Below are 20570 nucleotides of genomic sequence, written 5' to 3'. Positions count from 1 at the left end.
GCTCAGAGTCCTAGGACAGAAGCAAACACCAACGGCAGACAGAACAAACAACGACGAAAGGAAAACGTCAATGAAATAATTCCTAATGATATTTTGTTATAGATTGGCTTCTAGCCCAAATGACCTCAGAAAGGGTTCACCCAGCACCTGCTGGGAACAGATGCAGAGACCCACAGCCACACATTAGGCAGAGCTTGGGGAGTCCTGTGGAAGAGGGGGACAAAGCGTTATAGGAACCAGATGGGTCAAGGACACCACAAGAAAGTCCACGGAACCTGGGCTTCTACAGCCTACCAAGGAGCCTACATGGGGCTGATCTAGGCCCTCTGCACACGTAACAGTTGTGTCTCCTTGTGGGGCTCCTAACAGTTGAGCGGGTGCTGTCCCTGACTATTGCCTGCCTTGGAACCCTTTCCTCCTACTGGGCTGCCTTAATAGGAGAATAGTCTAGTCCTGCTGCAACTTGATAGGCCACGCTGGTTGATATCCATGGGAGACCTGCTTTTTTCTGAGGAGAAACAGAGGAGGACTGGATGGGGAGGGGACAGAGAGTCAGTGCGTGGGAGAGACTGGAAGGAGAGGAGGGAGGGGAAACTGCATTTGGGAGGTAAATGAACAAACAAAGTAAGCATATAAAAAGAAAAAGGAAAGAAACAAATGCCTGGGATGGGTAAGCATGGTGGCCCATACCTCTATCCCAGCAGTCAGGCAGGTTGCTATAAACCTGAGGGCAGCTTGGTCTGCGTGTGAGTTCCAGGACAATGAGGCTTACATCGGGAGACACACACACACACACAAACACACACACACACACACACCCAGAGAGAGAGAGAGAGAGAGAGAGAGAGAGAGAGAGAGAGAGAGAACAGGGTGGGAAAGGGAGAGGAGGGAGAGGGAGAGGGAGAGGCACTGACAAAAAATGACCTCAACCATTCTTGGAAGCTTCATCTGCTCAAAGCGACTACGGAGAGTGCGGAGGACCGTTAGAGTCAAAAACACTATTACATTTTGGAGGGTTTTGCAATTGTTTAAGTAAGTTATGGATTAATGGAGTTTCCCTGATGCTTAAGAAGTATTCTGAAAATCAGGAGCTGTTTGACTCATGTGCATATGCTAATATTACTTCATAAAAATTAATACGGGTTTTCTGTCTCGTTTACAGTGCTTCGTACTAACTTATCTTACTGTATTTTTTTTTTAATTCTTCCATATTCTGCCTCTTTCAGCAAAACTGTTTCAACAGAGAAACTTAGTAATAGAGGCTTGTGGGGCAGTGGACCGTGAGAGGAAACCTGATAAGATCTAGCTAAAGGCTTGAAGCCCCAGGGACCCTGAAGGGATGGTAGGAGCTTCACCTGCTCCCTGCACCAGGCCCCTGTCACGTAGTCACAGCTCACCCCTCCCAGAGAGCATTGGGGCCATTAGTCACACAGCGCTCCAGCCCCTCTCCCTGTAGATGAGGCATCTCAGGCCAAACCAATAGGTGGCACCTGGTGTCAGACCAAACCCACTCCAAAACTGTGCGTAAGATCCTATTCCGGAAGAGACAAAGGTGTGAGAGAATGACTCCTGTTGTCTGAGAGCATCTGTCACAAGAGTTGTAACAGTGCCTGGGAAGAGAACGCCTTTCCAAAGCTTTCACCACCAGAGACTGCCCTGCACTCTGTTCACTAACCAGTCCCCTACTCCCCCGACCCACCATGACCCCCCCCCCCACACCAGTTCAGCCACGCCCCCAACCCGCACCGGCTCAGCGCAACCAGTGCGGTGTCTCCAAAGCAAGCATCAGTGGCACCAGCCGGGCCTGAGGTCTCTACCAATAGCCGGGACACAGCCCGACAGAAGCTAAACGATATATAAATACACGCGGCTTTTATGATTTAGAGTTACCTTCCTAATAACATCTCTGAAAGATGACTAGTGAAAGAATTTCCGGAAGCCATTTAGCACAGATCAATGCTTCATGCTGTAATTTAACCTGAAATATGGGGTGACGATGTTACAGGAAAAGCACAGACCTTTGAAAAGATTGGTGTTGTCAGCCCTAAAACCACAGGTCCTGAGAACCGGCCACCGAGAGACATTTCACGATTTTCCTTGACGTGGAAATCTTTTCTCCTTCTCTTCAAGGGTCACAAGCCAAGTCTTCGCTATTTAAATGAAAAGACGGTTTTGAAAAACCACTTTCTTGTGAGACAGGGTCTCACATACCGAAGTCTAACTAACCTTAAACTCATTCTGATATCAAGGATGGCCTCAAACATCTGAGCTTCCTGCCTCTACCTCCCCAAGCTCTGGCGTTGCAAACGTATGTGATCATGCCCGGTTTACGTAAAGCTAATAACTGAACCCAGAGTTTTATGTATGCTGGAAAAGCACTGTACCTACTGAGCTGTGTTTCTGTGCTGACTGGTTTATATCAACTGAGCACAGGCTAGAGCCATTTAGGAAGAGGGAGCCTCATTGGAGAAAATGTCCCCTCCCCCTTGACCCAGACTGGACTGTTAGCAAGCCTGTAGTGTGTTTTCTTGATCGGTGATGGATGTGGTAGGGGCCAGCTTGCTCTAGGCAGTGTCACCCAGGAGCAGGTGGTCGTGCAAGCTGTGAGAAGCAAGCCTGTAGGCAGCATCCTCCAGGGCCTCCGCATCAGTTCCTGCTTCCAGGTTTGTGACCTCCTTGAGTTCCTGCCCTGACTTCCCTCAGGGATGGGAGCTGAGAGTTGTGAGCAGAAATGAAGCCCTTCTTCCCACATGCTTTGGTCATGGTAGGAACTCTGACTGAGACAATTCCCAGCCCTGAATAAAAATGACTCTTGACTTCGGTAAGTCCACCCTAAACAAAGATTGTGATACTATTGATTCCAAAAGTATTCTATCTCTATGTCCTGAAAATCTGAGGAAGCACCGGGGCTTCCACTCCGTGTTCTATCACAGTGAGAAGCAAAGGGAAGGAAGTGAAACAATCTGGCCAGTTAAAGAGGAACCAGGGAGAGCCGTGCAGATGCTGTTAGTTAACGAGAGAGAGAAGAAAGCACACGGCCTTTCTGACTAATAGCAAACTGACTTTCAAAGTTTAACCCATCAAAGTTCAAGATAAGAAAGGTCAGGGAAATCACAGATTATCTGGAGAAGGGCTCGAATTCCATCTGGTCAAAAGTTACAAGCCAACTTCTGAAAGCCAGAGAACAGCTCGAAGAGAGAAAATCGAGAACACAGGCAAATACAGCTGTTGTTCTCAGAAGCGTGGGTTAACAGCTGCAGATTCGAGCTCGCTAAATGAAATCCCACAGCTGTTTGTTGCTTAAGGTTTTTCCGTCTAGTCACATCTTGTAGTGCCATATTGGATTTGGGCCTGGCCGCTTTGTAACTGCATGGCCACAGTAAAAGTCATGGGATTGTTGGACAGAGGCCTCTCCCATGTATTTACGGCACAGGAAGAAAAGACCAAGTAGTAAACACCCGATATCTCCACTGCATGACCTCTGCTGAGCCCGGCTGATGCATGTGGAACCCACACACCTGGACCACACCTGGGTGGTGGTCAATTTACTTCTGCCTTTTACTTCCTCAGCCTTTATCCTTGAGATTTAGGCTGGTCTTCTGGGATTTCTCCCTAATCAGGTCTCGTAGTTGGTCTTTTGTTACCGAAGTCACGAGCCAGGTAGTCACGAGCCAGGGTTTCCCACTGTGCTTCCCAGTTATTTTCTACCTGGAGACTTGGGTATATAAGTGGTGAATAAAGCTACAGGAGACTCTCACTCTTCTTCCTCACTCTCACTCTTCCATCCCATCTTCCTCTCTCTCTCTCTCTCTCTCTCTCTCTCTCTCTCTCTCTCTCTCTTCCTCTCTTCCTCTCCTGGCTTGACACGATAACCTGTGTGTGTGTGTATGTGTGTTTCTTTCATCCCGTAGGCTTTCGCCCGATTCTCGGTACCAGGTCGGTGCTGGCGCCGACAACATCTCTCCATCTGTAGGAAGAAAGCCAGAATGTATCACAACCATTCTCTTAACTACAGACAGGTAAATGACCAGGACCCAGACCCCAGGGGTTCCTGCTCCTCTCTACTCGAGGAGAGCATGAGGACCTCCATCATCACCAGTCTGGAAAACACAGTGGCTCTAGGACTCATAAAGTAGCTACTCAAGCTTCCTCAGACTGGGCCATCGGGGTGGGTCACTCCATGGCAGACATTGGTGGAGAACCACAGATACATCTACAACCAGAATCTGAAGATAGGCTTACTAGCGATCCAACTTAGAAAGAACCACTGGATATTTGGTTGTATGATACCAGAAAATAGAAGTAATTTCTGATTATCGGCTTTCCAGGTAACTTGAAGATCAAAGTCACTGAAGTAAAATTGATCTCCCTCATCTCCCAGCATCCTCTGTGGCACGCTCTCGTGCACTCTGCTATAGATACACAGTGGGGAAGCACAGATATCTAGGTGGACTCCCATTTTCACTGCTGCACACTTACCACAGCTGGTGTATAGAAACAACCCGTCTGCCAATGTTAAGGGACAAAAAAGAAGCAGTAATCAGTGTATGCAGTGGAATGTTTCTCAGCCTAGAAAAGAAGTTTCTGCCAGTTGCCACAATGTGGAAGGACCTGGGGGACATAATAAAATAAAATAAGTCAAGAAAGAAAAAAAAATAGCGTATTTCATTTATATGTGAAATCTAAAGCAAAATACCAAACATGTAGAGGGAGAGAGAGTGATGGTGGCTCCCAGGGTGGAGAGGAGGGAAAGAAGTGAAGAGACCTGGGTCCAGAATGCAGAACAGGCTTCTGGGGTTATAAGACAAGTAGAAAGATGTGGAATAACAGAATCAATGACAGGGTATTGTATTCCGAGATTTTACTAAGTGATTATAGCCTCTCTCGATATGGAGAAGGGAAAGATGAACCAATAACTGTTGGGTGAAGACTATGTTAAATTCTTTTTACTGTAATACCCATTTCATTACACGTATACATTATTCTATAGCACATTGTATATGTTAAATATGCACAATAAAGTCAACACAGAAATGTGATGGAAAAGGATGTTTGTCTCACTACGGTTTATCCACCATTTTCTGGAAGCTTTCTTTTCGAAGCTTCTTTTTTTTTTTTAATTATTTATTTATTATTATATGTAAGTACACTGTCGCTGTCTTCAGACACACCAGAAGAGGGCATCGGATCTCATTACAGATGGTTGTGAGCCACCATGTGGTTGCTGGGAATTGAACTCATGACCTCTGGAAAAGCAGTCGGGTGCTCTTAACCACTGAGCCATCTCTCCAGCCCCTTTTCGAAGCTTCTTATGTCTCTTCAACAACTACCCAATAATGTTTGCACTGGGCTCCATCCAAACCATGAAATCCTACCTAGTCTTTAAACAAATGTAAACAAACAAACAAACAACAACAATAACAACAAAAAAAATGGAGTAATAATCACTGTTGCTGACCCGAGAAAGCCCTTCCTCTTAGCCAAGTACCTCTATTAGCACTTGGCAAATGTTCACGTGAGACTCACAATTGTATGGAATAGGAATTATTTGTGGCCCCAACTTTACAGCTGAGGAATTTGTAATTATTTCACATGTAAAGGGCATGTCCAAGGGTCAAATGATAGTCAAGATTCAAATGCAGATGAGCTTGTGTCAGAGCTCACTCTGTAGGCTGTTGCATAACAAAAGTAAACGTCAGGGGCTGGGGATTTAGCTCAGTGGTAGGAAGCGCAAGGCCCTGGGTTCGGTCCCCAGCTCTGAAAAAAAGAACCCAAAAAAAAAAAAAAGTAAACGTCAATTATTGATTATTATGGGAGAAAAATAGACTTTAAAAGCAGGCTGAACACAAGATGCATGCACATGCATCTATACATACATGTGTTCCTACACATGCAAACATGCATTCACGTACCCACACATACTACATACACATTAACAACTAAGATAAAATAGCTTGAAAAGTCTAATTCCCATTCAATAGCAAACATTTAAAAGAGTATATAATTATAGAAAGAAAAATTATTGCAAGGCTAAACAAATATATTGTAATATTAATAATAGTACCTCTAAGCAGTTACGGTAATTACTTTGTTATATTTTCCTATATTTCCTACATTTTCCATAATAAATATTTATGCTAATTTAATGAGGACGGTGGTTTTTTAAGACAAAATTATTTGAGTAAAACAAGATCAACCAGTGTGACCTTTGTGCAGGGCTTTCTGTTGTGAAAGGGGAAGAGAGTAACACACTAAAACAGCTTTCAAAGGACGTGTCCAGATCTACGATGAGGACCATTTTGCCTCCGGAGAAAATGAGCTTCAAATCCATTAGTGAGGACCAGGCAGGTGGTAGAGTGAGTGCTGGGCTCAGGCAGGAACCTCTAACTTCTCAAATCTACTCCCTCAGAACGTCTGAAAAGACTGAGGAAGAAGACGTTATGCATGGAAAGCCAAGTTGAGTAACTGAATAGCCCTTACAGAAAATGTCATTTGTCTGCAACAAATTTATAAATCATCTCCTTCCCCCAATCTCCGTGTAACAACTCCGGGCTGTGCTGTGCTGGAACTTGCTTTCTTTTCTTTTTTTTTTTTTTTAAAGATTTATTTATTTATTATATATAAGTACACTGTAGCTGTCTTCAGATACACCAGAAGAGGGCATCGGATCTCTTTACAGATGGTTGTGAGCCACCATGTGGTTGCTGGGAATTGAACTCATGACCTCTGGAAGAACAGTCGGGTGCTCTTAACCACTGAGCCATCTCTCCAGCCCCTGGAACTTGCTTTCTAGACCAGGCTGGCCTCCAACTCACTGAGATCCACCTGCCTCTGCCTCCTGAGTGCTAGGGTTTAAAAAGGCGTGGGTGTGGTTTACAAATCATTTTAAATTTAGTCCCAGAAGACCCTGGCAATAGCCAGAGGATACTTGAATAGATTTTTATTTTCAGTGAGCTCACAACTTTGCTAAGAAGAAAAGTCACCATTACGGGAAAGATTCGTCATGTATGACTTATGCAGGGTGCTCCACGTTAGGTGTGATGAAGAAGAATCTGCTACGTGCAATGCTTTGCATGCATGCCTCTATTTTTCCAGGCTGGGTCACATTTGGTGCCGCCACATAAGCGCATGTGCAGACCTGTTTTGGACTTCCTGTCCAATCTGGAGTTCCCAAGGGAAGCTATTAACTTCGTTTGGCCTCACCATCCCAAGACCTCACAGTGATTCATGTCTAGTGAAGAAGGCTGGCCACCTAAACGACATTCTTCTCTTGACCTTTTCCACGGCCGCGCCTAGAACCCATGGAACGCCGCCTTCCCAGGAGTGGCCACTCCTGTCAGCCCCCACCCTCATTCCCAAAGGAGCTTCCGGAGGGCTTCCCTCTTTCCCCATTGCCTTACACCCTTACATGGCCTCATTGCTGAGGCGCTGGCTACCGTAAGGTGGCAGCTCTGAGCAGGATTCTTCCTGAGCTCAGAAATACTGCTTAGATTTAAAGCAAGCAAGCAGGCAAAGAATCTGTTCAAAAATATCTTGTTTGTTTTAAGAAACAAACATGTTTTTCATAGAATCCTGAAATTTCAGTTGCAATCCTAAAAGCCCTCGAGCACTTTTCGGGGCTCCTCAGAGGACAGGACGATCAAATGCATAAGTATTAAACTGAAAGGAAATGTAAGATACTAGAGTTACAGGAGCCGCAAGTCCTCCAAGGCTGGCCAGGCTGGCCGGATGAGCAAAACTTTCTTTGAACCAACCCCTCAGGGCTGCACCTTAAAGATAGGATGGATTTCACAGACCAAGTTAGGAAGGGGGCAGGGAGAATGAAGTAGATAGATAGAAAACCAAACAGAGTTGTGAAAGAGTGAGTCTTTGGGCAGTAGAGAAGTCCTGTTACTGTAACAGAAGGATCCAGGAGCCAAAGTGTACTGAAAGTCACGGAGACTGGATCTATCTAGGATGCACTCGACTGCAGAAATGTTTCTACTGTTTTTATATAAAAATATGCATCTTGCTGAAATCACCTGCGGAAGCAGTATATGGTAGAAGCTCTCAAAAGACAGGAAAAAGGGGTAGATAGTAAAAACAAACAAAACCAAACCCACCAGGGAGCCTCCAAAGGCTTCGAAGGAGAGGTGCGATGTTATGCCTTAAGCGGGGAGGTTCTGCCTGGTGTGGGATAGCTTGTGCTAGAACCAAGTGCACTAATAAAGGTGGAGGGCAGAATGGAAAGGCTCAATATGAGACAGCTTCATAGCAAGGCAACTGCATAGAGAAATCAAAGATGGAATGAAGAATCTTATTGTTTCCGTGCTGTATACTTTTCTTCTCTTCAGCAATCTTTCTTTCTGCCATGGTCTTACTGTGCAATCCAGGCAGGCCCTGAACTTCAATCTGTCTGCCTCTTCCTCCTCCCCTTCCTCCTCTTCCTCCTTCTCTTCCTCATCTTCTTCCTCTCCCTCCCCCTCCCACCCTCTTCCTTCCCCTCCTCCCCTTCCTCCTCTTCCTCCTTCTCTTCCTCATCTTCTTCCTCTCCCTCCCCCTCCCCATCCTCTTCCTTCCCCTCCTCCTCCCCTTCCTCCTCTTCCTCCTTCTCTTCCTCCTCCTCTTCTTCTCCCTCCCCCTCCCCATCCTCTTCCTTCCCCTCCTCCTCCTCTCCTTCCTCCTCTTCCTCCTTCTCCTCCTCTTCTTCCTCCCCCTCTTCCCCCCTCCCATTCCTCCTTCTCCCCCTCCTTCTCCGTTTCCCCCTCCCCTCCTCCCATTCTTCCCCTTCCCCCTCCTTCTCCTCCTCCCTCTCCTCTCCCTCCTCTTCCTCCCCTCCTTCTCCTTCCCTTTCCTCCTCCTCCCCCTTGAATGCTGAGATAAAAGGCATGTGCTCACCACACCCTGCTCATCTTCTGATTTTTACTTCATAATGCAACGTGTTAAAATTCTTTTCCTCCTCTGTCTAGTCTCAAAACACATGAGTCATCAAAGCAAGCATGCAAGAAAGCAGAGAGTCAGACACTGTAAGAGACATTGCAGAGCCATAGGGGGCAGGGCTCAGTAATAGTGCTCACCCAACACATGTGAGACCTACATTCGATCCCTCAAGCTACAAAATAGTGTTTTGATGTCCACCTTTAGAGCGCGCTAACTTTGCCTTACATATCTCACCCTGTATTTTCGTCCAAGTTAATCTATCCCATTCGAAGACAGAATGGAAGAATTGGCAGCCTCGTTCCTCCTGCACCCTCATCCTCTCTCCCACACCTATGCAGAGCTTTGGTGGTATCGCATTTAGAATTCTATTACATAGATTCATATACATTTGTACCTAGTCATAGGTGCTTTTTGTGCTATGCAAAAACATTCCCCATAATAGGAGTAATTGAAAGCCAGCAAAAGCAATATTGAAACCACAGGGACTTTTCCCCCTACCCTGCTGAGTTTCAGTTCATGGTCCTGCTAATTCCTAATGACCTAATTTACAGTTGCTTCAGATTTCACCTCCACTGTAAGTACTATTTCCCTAAACCTTATTTTAATTTTGTTTCTCTTAAGTTCTCATGGTTGAATTAGCACTTTTCCATTGTTGCCTTAGGATGTACAACTCTAGGATAAAATGTTGCATTCCCATTCCTGAGAGAAAGTGAGAATGAACAGAGATGGACAAGAAATGTTTTGAAGAGAAAGGTCTTCAGCTGATTACATAGTAGCAAAAGTTATGGGGGAATTCCTGAGTTTAGAAAAACAGTGGCTTAGGAGACAGATACATAGTTCAAGTTAAAACCGAGAGACAAGCATGAGGTAACTCAAGTGGTCTAATCCATACATTACCTTAGAACATTATTGACACTTTTAAAAATAAAAACTTTTAAAAATAAAAAAGTAAAACTGTTGTGTTTCACAACTGTGTTAGACATCTTCCTGGCCTCTTCCTTTGCTCCTCCAGACTGACTGACTACGGCCTTCGCTCTGCCCTGACCCGGGAGATGCTCTGACCCTTAGGACTGCTGTCGGTACTCCGGCTTTCTACGTTAGCACTGGTTCAGAGTGGGTGAAAATGAGGGGTGCTGTGGACAGCGGAGGTGAAGGAGCCCTGAATATTTATTCTCCAGCTCTCTTGATGCCGCAGTGCCCAGGGTTGGGGGATTCGACTTCCAAAGGTCAATATTCTTGTCAGAAACCGTCTTCACATAGTTTCTCAGTTCTGGTAAAACTCTTTCCAGTCCAATGTCAAGTTTATGGGATAGTAGCAGCTTCTCGTTACTGAGCCCAGATGCTCCCCCTGATTTCTGTAAACAACGCAGTGGCTTATAAAGAATGAACGGCTAACAACTCTCCACTACCTGTAAGGAACTTTACAGCTCTCCACAGACTGATAGGGAACCCCGGGACACTCACTGACCCTGCAGCAAAGGTGAGAACAAATGCACAAAGACACCAGAGGTGGAAGAGTACCAGCGGCTCTCGGAAACAGGCCAATATCAGAGGGTTTGGGGACCAATGGGAACCTATTGGGCTGAATGGCTGAAGCGAAGCCGGCTTTTCCACGAAAAGAGGGAACATGTCCACTGCACAAACCCACAGAATGGACTGAAAATAGAGCCCACAGAGGAGTAGGGTTTTTCTCCTCTTGGATCAAGGGCCTATTACCACTGTGCTTTGAAGTGTGGGGAAGTCTGAGTCAGGCTCAGACTGGGGCTGACCCGTCCCTAAGGTGACAGAACAACCTTCTGGTTTTGTCTGGAAACAGAGAAAGCAACAATCCAGAGAAGAAAGCAAGCGCGTCTTGGTAAGGAACTCCAGGCAAGGAAGCCATAGGTCCGAAAGGGATTGTCTGCATTCTAACCCTACCCTAGAGCACATTCATTATCCCGATGCTCTCTCTAGACCAAAGGAAAAAGGATCACCTTCCTAAAACGAAGTCCAGGGAAACCGAACAGTGGGCATCGGTGGGGAGAAACGTGTCTTTGAAAGAATTCTCTAAATGTAACGCTGAGAAGGTTAAAGGGAAAGGAGGCCTGGGAGAGCTCTGGTTTAGAGTCAGTCACACCAGCAGAGCTCCAGAGAGAATTTTCTCACGAGGGAGGGCTGATAGCAGAGAATGCTAGGATGGTTTTGGTATGAACTGGAGAACGTTTTGCATTGACAAAAACTGAAAAGCTGGGTATGTATGGGTTACAGAAGGAATTTGTTCTAAACAGCTAGGTAAAAGTGTCTGGCAAGTCAGAAGGAATTTGTTTGTAGAATCTGAAACACATTCCTGATCATTTGAGAATGATACAAAGAAGTTCCACAAATTTCCCTGGAACTGCTGGCTGGGGCTAAAAGGCATGACTTGATGGGAGTCTCTAGATGTTTGGTTTCCTTCAGATCCTGGCAACGGTTTTCCATGTTGGAGAGACAAGAATAATTTATGGATCCTTTACAAAGCTGATGTGGTCTTGTGGTTCCTATTTTGGAATCTTACAAGGAGCCAAATAAGCTCTCATTAGTCATATGAGCTTTGCAGGCTTACCAAGAACTCACCCTCTCCCTTGGCAAGCAAAGGGGCCCCATGTGCCCAAGGTAAGAATATCACCTGACATCTGTAACGCGCTGTGGGACCTCGTCGGCTTTATATGAGCAGTGGTTCCGGGCAACATCCAAAACCATTGCTTCATGTTATTAATTCGGATCAGGTACATTTCCACAAATGTTTTGCAACAGCTCGAGGGGATAAATTACTAAGTAATAAATGCTGACTGTCATGTAAAGATTAATTTTTCCTGTCCTTGAAAAGTGTTAATTAAATTTTAAGGGTCAGACTAGCCCAGTATCTTAAAGTTATATCCTGAGATAGAGAGAGGTGAAGTCATACGGCGTTGGGACAGGAGAGGGAACGGTGGGTGAGAAAACTACTTCTCAAGCGTGAGGACATACATTCGAATCACCTGAACTCATGTGCTCAAGGAAGAAAGAGAGACACAGACAGACAGACAGACAGACAGACAGACACACACACACACACACACACACACACACACACGAAACACACACCCCTAAGACCTAAAGTTCAAATACAAATTTTTCTGTGAATCAAAGATTTCTTAGTATGTTTGGAGCCTGAAGGTTTTCTACTGTGTGTTACAACCAATTTTGTATAATTGAGGTTTCAAAAATATTGTACTTCAGAAATATTTTCTATAATATTTCTACAATAATACTCTCTTCACAAGAATTCATGATCTTCTGTCTTTGGGAACTTTTTCCAATGGGAAGGAACTAGGACCCTACAGAGTTAGTTCTGCCTAATCCAGCCCTCTACCATCTGATCAAAGATTTCACCTACCTAGCTTCATGCTGCCCTACCTCCCTGTCCCCCTTTGAACTTTCTAATTAAACCTGAAGTCATCTTTTCCCAAAGCATGTGACTCAGGCAGCATAATGTCACGGATCAGGGCTGAACTATTCTAGACGCAGTGCATTAGCAGCCAAGGGGTGCTTCTTAGACTGAGCTATCTAGGGCTCCCTGAGGACTTGCTCCATGGCAACCACGCCACTTGGACTCTGATAGCTTTGTAATTCTGAGTTACAACACGGCAAGATTTATGATGGTGAGTTCATTTGCTGGGTGTGTTATTTGGACACCATCTTACTTATACTAACCTGGAGAAAGCCTCCAGGACAGGGAAAGGATTTAGGCTCTGATTCACGCCGTTCTAACTCCGCTAGGGTTCTAATTCAATGACACACGAGGGCCAGCCAGCATGACTTGATCAAGTGGATAATTACAGGATTTCTCATTTGTTCCTGCAGGATGTTACTGGCCCTGCAGGATGGGTGTGTGGGCTGCGTATCATTCAGGCCTCACACAGGTCGATGAGAATGTCCTAAGTGACAAGGTCAATGGGAGCAGAGAGTCAGACATGAGCTCTTGAAAGGCTACTATGATAGCTAAGTTAGAACAGTCTTTATGTCAGTTTGCCAGAAACGGAGTAATCGTTTCTGAAAAGGTAGGCAGGTGTTTTCCTACGTGGCAGTTAAACTGTGAATTTGTCAAAGTTAGTCAAACGCTCAACACACAGGCCCCTGGGGTGACAGGAAGGAATGAGATGGGTGCAGACCCGACTCTCAACACCTCACATTTCTTTTCAGGTCTCCCCAGAAGGAAGCTCAGCAGACTTGGCTCCTTCACTGAAAGCAATTATCTTAACTGGGTTTGAGGTCAATTACACAGCAACGTGGCCAAAGGCAATGAATAATTCTGTGCTACTGAACAAACATTTAGAAGAAGTAACCAGGGCTGGAGAGATGGCTCAGTGGTTGAAAGCACTGGTTGCCCTTGCAGAGGCCCCAGCTCCATTTTCAGCACCCACATGGCAGCTCATAACGGTAACTCCAATCCCAGGCGATCTAACGCCCACTGTGGTCTCTATGGGCATCAGGCATCCATGTAGCACACATATGCAAGCAAGCAAGAAAAAAGAAGAAGAAGAAGAAGAAGAAGAAGAAGAAGAAGAAGAAGAAGAAGAAGAAGAAGAAGAAGGAGGAGGAGGAGGAGGAGGAGGAGGAGGAGGAGGAGGAGGAGGAGGAGGAGGAGGAGGAGGAGGAGGAGGAGGAGGAGGAGAAGAAGAAGAAGGAGAAGGAGAAGGAGAAGGAGAAGGAGAAGGAGAAGGAGAAGGAGAAGAAGAAGAGGAGGAGGAGGAGGAGAAGGAGAAGAACAGGAGGAGGAGGAGGAGGGAGGGAGGAGGGAGGAGGGAGGAGGGAGGAGGGAGGAGGGAGGAGGAGGAGGAGGAGGAGGAGGAGGGAGGAGGAGGGAGGAGGAGGAGGAGGAGAAGAAGAAGAAGAAAACAGGAATATATTAGAGCCAGGGAGTGGGCTGGCTGGAAAACACTGTAACTCCCATACTTGGAAGGTGGAGGCAGGGAAAGCAGGGTTCAGAGTCAACCCAGCCTATATAGCTCAAAGCCAGCTTGGGCTACAGGAGACTCTGTCTCCAGAGGATCAAGAAAAGAGTGGGGGAGGGGGAGGAGGAGGAGGAAGAAAACGATAAATAAAAGAGAACAACAGAGACAAGACAAACATAACTGGACTTTGATGTAAAGTGTCTCCTCCCCTGGAATTCCATGACATTGATCCTGGCTGTCCTGGAACTGAAGTTGGAGAAAACACTTTTTCTGTTGACGGCTATGTGACTTTTGACTCTTGAGAAATGTCCCTGCACCAGCAGGGACCTTTGCCTCCCATGCTAACACAAGTTCACGTCATTAATGCTGTGGTTGTCCCTTTCGAGACAGTTTGGCAGTTACTCAGAGATCGAACATAAAAAATTTTTTTGGCCAAGCAATTCTACTCTACCTGAAAAAAAAATCAAAAGTTGGCATTCAAACAAATACTGCCACCCAAACGTTCTATGTTGACACCATCACGAGAGCTAAAAGACGGAAACAATCCAGGTACTTGTCGGTGGTAAGCCATGGGTGCAACGCCGCACAGTGGAATAAATAGCCTTCAGTCAAGACACGAAAGGAATGGGGTGCTGATACTTGCTACCTTGTACACAAACCTGAAACTACTCTCTATGAAAACCAGACACAAAAGGGTCACAGGTTGCGTGATTCCACTCATATACAGAGCAGTAAACATGAAGACAGGAAGAAGATTGATATTACAAGGGCATGGTGGCAGCCACAGGATTTTGTCATGGGTGACAGCACTGGGAAGGTACGGAACGCCTTTGCTCATTTTTACTCTGCTGACTTTGGAAAGAAGCACATTGCAATTCTCCACATTGAGCACTGAGTACACAGAACACCTTCCAGGCCTAAACAGTAGGACTTTGAGCCTTAGGTACAGAAACCGCAGTTTGCACCAGACCTTGAACAGAAATTATTCCAGCTGCCTATGACACACTAGACTCACAAGGGAGCCCAGCAGGAGAGGAATTATATCCAGTCCTTGTATTTGTTGAGTGCTGCTTCAAAACAGAATAGCCATTCATTTCTCTGACATCTATAGAGCTCAGGATTAGATTTTTTTTTCATGTTTCACACACAAAATGTGCTTTCCATAGAAAACTGCTATACTGCCCTTTAAGAAAAGGAATCATGAAATTGGTGGTCTACAGAACAAAAATGACCCATGTCTGTTCATATGTTTGTTTGAATTTAAATTCTTTGAAATTACATTTATTCTGTGTGTGTGTGTGTGTGTGTGTGTGTGTGTGTGTGTGCGCGCGCGCGCAAAAACACTCTTGTGCATGTGTGCACACCATAGTGTGGAGGTCATAGAACGATCTGTAGAAACCACTTCTCTCCTTCCAGCATGTGGGTCTTAGGGACTGAACTCAGGTCATCAAGCAATGCCCTTTGTCTGCTGATCTATCTTGCCTGTCCTATATTAAATTTCTTCATGTAAAATTAAAACTAAGAATTTTCTACTTCTCGGGGTCAAAGGGTGACAAGATTTTTACTCATTACGAAACCAGAAAAGCAATAATAATAATTAAGACTATGGGAACTAAGACTAGCAAGGGCTGGGGTTGGAGGAGGGAGAAGCAAGACACTGATTGGAATTCAGTATCTGTATTTGAGGGGTGCATAATGGGGTGGTGACCCCCTAACTTCCCTTCTCTGGTGCATGAATTAATAGGTCATCGGAAGAAGACACCAAGCAAGGTGACAACTCTTCAGAAGATGTTTGCGACCCAGGTAATGAGATAGGAAGACCAGGACTTCAAGCTCATGCACAGTTACATAGCAGATTTGAGGTGAGTCTGGGATAACAAGATAACATGTCTCAAAACATCAAAAAGGCGGGGTTGGGGGAGAGGCTGGGAGGAGGAACAAGAAGAGGAAGAGGAAGAGAGAAACAGGACTTGATGAACTCAGAAGTGGCATTTCTCTGACCTTGAGGTGGAGAGGACAGAAGGCAGCCCTCTCTGTGGTATCTCCACAGAGCCGTGTCTAACACAATCCCTTCATGAGAGATGGCTCCAGGCTGCCATGTTTCCATAGCTTCCGGGAGACACATGGGGCATTTTCCTCTCCCACCCATGGGACTTTGCTCCAGTGTTTACCAGAGAACTTGGCAGAACCATAAAGCTGGCACTGGAGTTTGCCAAGAGGAATGGTAAGCTCGCTGGCTGCCTTTTCAATAGACAGCCTAGAGCCAAGGGTATGAATGATGATAAACCTCCAGAAAAGCTACGTTTTGTCATCGTTGATACTCAGAATCAGGACTTTGCCTTCCTGTTGGGCGTACTAGACCTCGAGGAGAATGATGATAGGGGTGTGGCAGTCTGTGCACGCCCATGTGGTGGTCATTTGAGGTTTTTGTAAGAAACTGAGGCTGTCTACCCACTAGCCAGTTACAAAGGGCAGGACTTTTTAAATGGGATTCGCAGAGTAATTATCTCTCTCTGGCTGACAGGGGAGGAGAGAGGTAACGCCATGGCTGATTAGAAGAATGGAGAATGCATGATGATCCTTCTAACGATACTACAGAAACTAAAAAACAAAACAAAACAAAACAAAAAAACCCAAACAAAAAACTTTTTTCTTTTCTTTTTTTTAAATTGGATTTTTAAAATTTACGTTTCAAATGTTATCCCCTTTCCTGATTTCCTGTCCATAAACCCCCTATCCTATCCCCCCTCCCCCTGCTTCTACGAGGGTGTTTCCCCAATCACCCACCCTTCCCACCTCCCCGCCCTGACATTCCTTTACACTGGGGGGTCCAGTGGTTCTCCTCCCATTGGCGCCCAACAAGGCAATGGATACTGGGAACCGAACTCATTTTTGGTTGTGAGCCTAGCCTTTAACAACTGAGCCATCTCTCAGCCTACCCTTTTTCTTGAAACAGTCTTTGCTAACGAACTCTCCCGCCTGGTGAGAAGGACCCTTGTTACGTGGTCCAGGCCTCGAACTGCCCAGAGGACACAGTTGTAAACGCTGGCCCATGGACGCAGTGGCAGGTAACATTTTCCTGCATCAGATCCATAGGGGCATCCTGACTTGACCACAGACGAGGTCAGTAGGTCGCTATACTACTCGTTTGTTAATGGAGATGACACCCAAACATTCTGAGGGTTTTCCAAGCTTCTATCAGCATCGTATCTCACCGCGCGCCTCAGCACTTCATCGGCTGGTTGTTAAAATGTATCGTTCTATGCTTAAGATGCAAATCTTGGGTCTCAACAGGGTGTGCAGCCAACAAAGTCGGCTGTTAAAACGAGGGACTCTTCTGTGACTTGATTTAGAGATCGATAGAACTTGAGATTCAACTTCTCCTGTAATATCTAAGTATATAACCCAATGCTATACTCTTTAATTTTTTTTTATTAGACCACTGAACGGGGTACTCTGATAATTGATTAATGTTCAAAAAATTTTTAAGAATTATGTTATTTATTTATTTCATGCATATGAGTGTTCTAGCTGCATGTACAGATGAGAGCATCAGATCCCATTACAGATGGTCGTGAGCCACCATGTGGTTGCTGGGAATAGAACTCAGGACCTCTGGAAGAGCAACCAGTGCTCTAAACTGCTGAGCCATCTCTCCAGCCTGAATGCTCAAATTTTAAAAAATAGTATCTTATCACATATCTTGAATTGTCACTGCTTTTAATGACAGTTGGGGGCAAACCTTTTCAGTTCTTTAATTTTTTTTGAGTAGACAACTGAAATGGTAGAAGCAAGAGGAGAAGTCTTTACAAATTTAGCCACTAAAAATTGCAAAACGAAGTCACATGGTACACATCAACCAGCCCAGCCCACCCAGTGCTATATAATGAGAATCTGCCTAAGAAAGAAAAAAGGCAGAAATTTACAGTACATTTCTGTGAAAAGGGAGAGGCTACAGAAAAGGCTTCCTTTGCTTGCCGAGAGGGAAGTGCACACAAGGCATGAGCCAGGTCCCAGGAGCCTAAGATTTTCATCTGTCAATCTTTCTAATGATGTGTGCAGGTAAAGGCACGTTTTGTACAGAAATGAAATGTGATTGAAAATGATTTACATCCAAACTTTCCTTGAAGTAGTTTGCTATTTTCCAATTTTTGCCTTGGCGGGTATCAGTAAGACCCTTGGTTGAAAATGAAAGAAAAAAATGTAAAAATAATGATGATATTTGACTTCACGCATTTGGTTCTAAGAACAGTACCTGCTGTGTGATGTGGTGAGCCGTGGACAACTCCTGTTTGGAAAAGGTTTAGATATGGAGACAGTGGTCAAGGGAAAGGTAGGAGGTGTAGAGAAGACAGGTTTTGGGGTTTGTTTTGTTCGTTTGAGATAGTGTCTTATACATCCCAGGCTGTCCTTGAACTTGAAATGTAGCCAAGGATGATACTGAACTTTTGACCCTCCTGTCTCCACTCCATCACTGGTGGGATTATAGACCTTCAACATATATGTAGTCCCTGAGATTTAAACTTAGGTCTTTGTGGATGCTAGTGAACATCCACCAACTAGGCTATAATTGCAGTTCCCAAAAAGATACTATCGGTGTGCTGCCTTGTGAGCCTCGTGGGTCCTTTATTAGAAAATAAACATGGGCTATGAAGTTGATATTATAGACTCTTTTGAATATATGTGTGTGTATATATATACCTATATATGTATATATACATACATAAACGTGTGTGCATATAAATATACATATACATCTGTATGTGTGTGTAATACATATATAGTGTGTATATGTTTGTGTATATATAAGTGTGTATATACATATATGTGTGTATATACATATATGTGTGTGTATATTACATGTATATACATATGTATATATGTGTGTAGATATATACATATATAAGTATATGTGTGTATATACATGAATGTATATGTATACATACATATGTGTATGTGTGTAGATATATACATATATATGTATATGTATGTGCATATTGCATGTATATACATATGTGTAAATCCCCCTGGGCCCAAAGGATACCAAATGGTTTACTAACCACAAAAAAGCAATTAGTAGCAGAAATAAAGGTTGAAATTAGGAGCACTTTATTGTCATGCAGGTACTCTAACAAAATAAACTTCCTGCGTATGGAAGCCCAGTTAATAAAAAGTAAATATCTAGTGTTACTATTAATGCAAACACTCTGAAAAAAAAAAAACCAACCCAAACCCTTTCATTCCATTCCAGCACTAATTTGGTGTGTACGTCAAACTGACATTTCCCTACTTCCTTACTCATGATAAATCACTTTAAATAAAGCAGTCATACAAAAGCAAGATTATAAACTTAAATATTTGAGTAACAACGTGTATACCATTTGTCTTTATAGCTTTTCTGTGTCTTTAAGGAACAAAGGTTGCAGTGATGACATGTGAATCAGTGGATACTTCTGGTGAGGGAAAGGTCAGGATGTGGATTAGCCCAAATCACATGTCACACCGTCAGTGCTCAGGATTCTAGTGCTAAGAATCAAAGAAAATTATAGAACCATACCCTAGAGCAGCTAATAAGGGTTTCAGCAAATGAGTTAGTAAATAAAGAATAATAGGTAATGAAATGGATTAACAAATTAAAAATTGAACATTGTAATTGGTTCATTCTCTAAGGAGGAAAAAAAAAAAAGAGTATCACCCAGAGACCAAAAGATAAACAAAGACAGGAAATACAGAATTTAGACAAGAAAGAAACAAGAATCTGTCTGGAGTCATAGTGGAAATGCAACTTTTTAAAGAATACCATAAATCCCGAGCAAAGGATTGATAAAAATCAACCCTTGGTTGTGAACAAACAGAACCCAAGGAAACAAGGAAGTGTGGGCTACAGAGGCCCCAGGAGCACTTCCTGGAACTGCTGGAGGAAAAAGCTCCAAGCCAAATCTAGGCTTATACATAACTATGAAGGAAACCACAGGGGATATGGAAGAGAATGGCTTTCTAGCTCCTCTCAGACCCTGATGAAGGCCCTTGGGGACTTTCACTGGACTATGCTTCAAACATAGGAGAGTGAATGTATTTTGTGTGGCAGCCTATTGATAAGGAGGCTGGTCCATGAGGAGGAAGATGAATATGGGAGAAGCCACCAGAAACATGAAACCCAGAGTAGAGTCAGGCAGTTATACAACATATCAAGAGTTGTTCCAGGGTTAAGCCAAAATGAGACCAATAATGGAAGAACCAGGCCACTGAACCAAGAGCAGAGTTCAAGTTCAGAGCAACTTCCATTTCTCTGACAAGAACTTAAATCCTGGAGAAGAAAGGATAATTGAATGAATTCACTTCTAGCGCTGATGGGGTTTTCTCCTATAATTTGGAATGGCTGGTTGGATTTGTAACTCATAAATGTGACTTTGTTTTGGGAAAAAAGTGTTTGCCAATTCAGTTATGTTAAGGAAATTGTAATAAGATTATCCTGGATTATACAGGTGGATCCCAAATATGATGACAAGCGTTCCTGTAAAAGAATAAACCAACAAGCAAATAGGAGATTGCGTGAAGTTGGAGACAGGACAGAAGTTGGGCAGCCACAACCCAGCAACAGTCCATCTTTGAAGGAAGTCAGGTCAGAAACTCCAGCAGGATTGGAGCCTGGGGCTGATGCAGCTGTCATGGAGGGGTGCTCCTCACTGGTTGTTTCCT

The 20570-nt window shown here is 44.3% G+C and overlaps 1 long non-coding RNA gene across 1 annotated transcript; it reads right to left on the bottom strand.

Moving 5' to 3' along the window:
• Positions 1–1723: 1723 nt before the first annotated feature.
• On the bottom strand, positions 1724–20362 carry LOC134481874 (uncharacterized). The gene is made up of 3 exons (XR_010057751.1): positions 15873–20362; positions 4480–4611; positions 1724–3967 (listed from the first exon to the last, which is right to left on the bottom strand). It is a non-coding gene; the product is annotated as an uncharacterized LOC134481874 (long non-coding RNA).
• Between the last annotated feature and the right edge of the window lie 208 nt (positions 20363–20570).

This window comes from Rattus norvegicus, chromosome 14, assembly GCF_036323735.1.
Source record: "Rattus norvegicus strain BN/NHsdMcwi chromosome 14, GRCr8, whole genome shotgun sequence".
NCBI lineage: Eukaryota > Metazoa > Chordata > Mammalia > Rodentia > Muridae > Rattus > Rattus norvegicus.
Note: the sequence above shows the minus strand (reverse complement) of the source record. Positions and strands in the feature narration are given on the sequence as shown.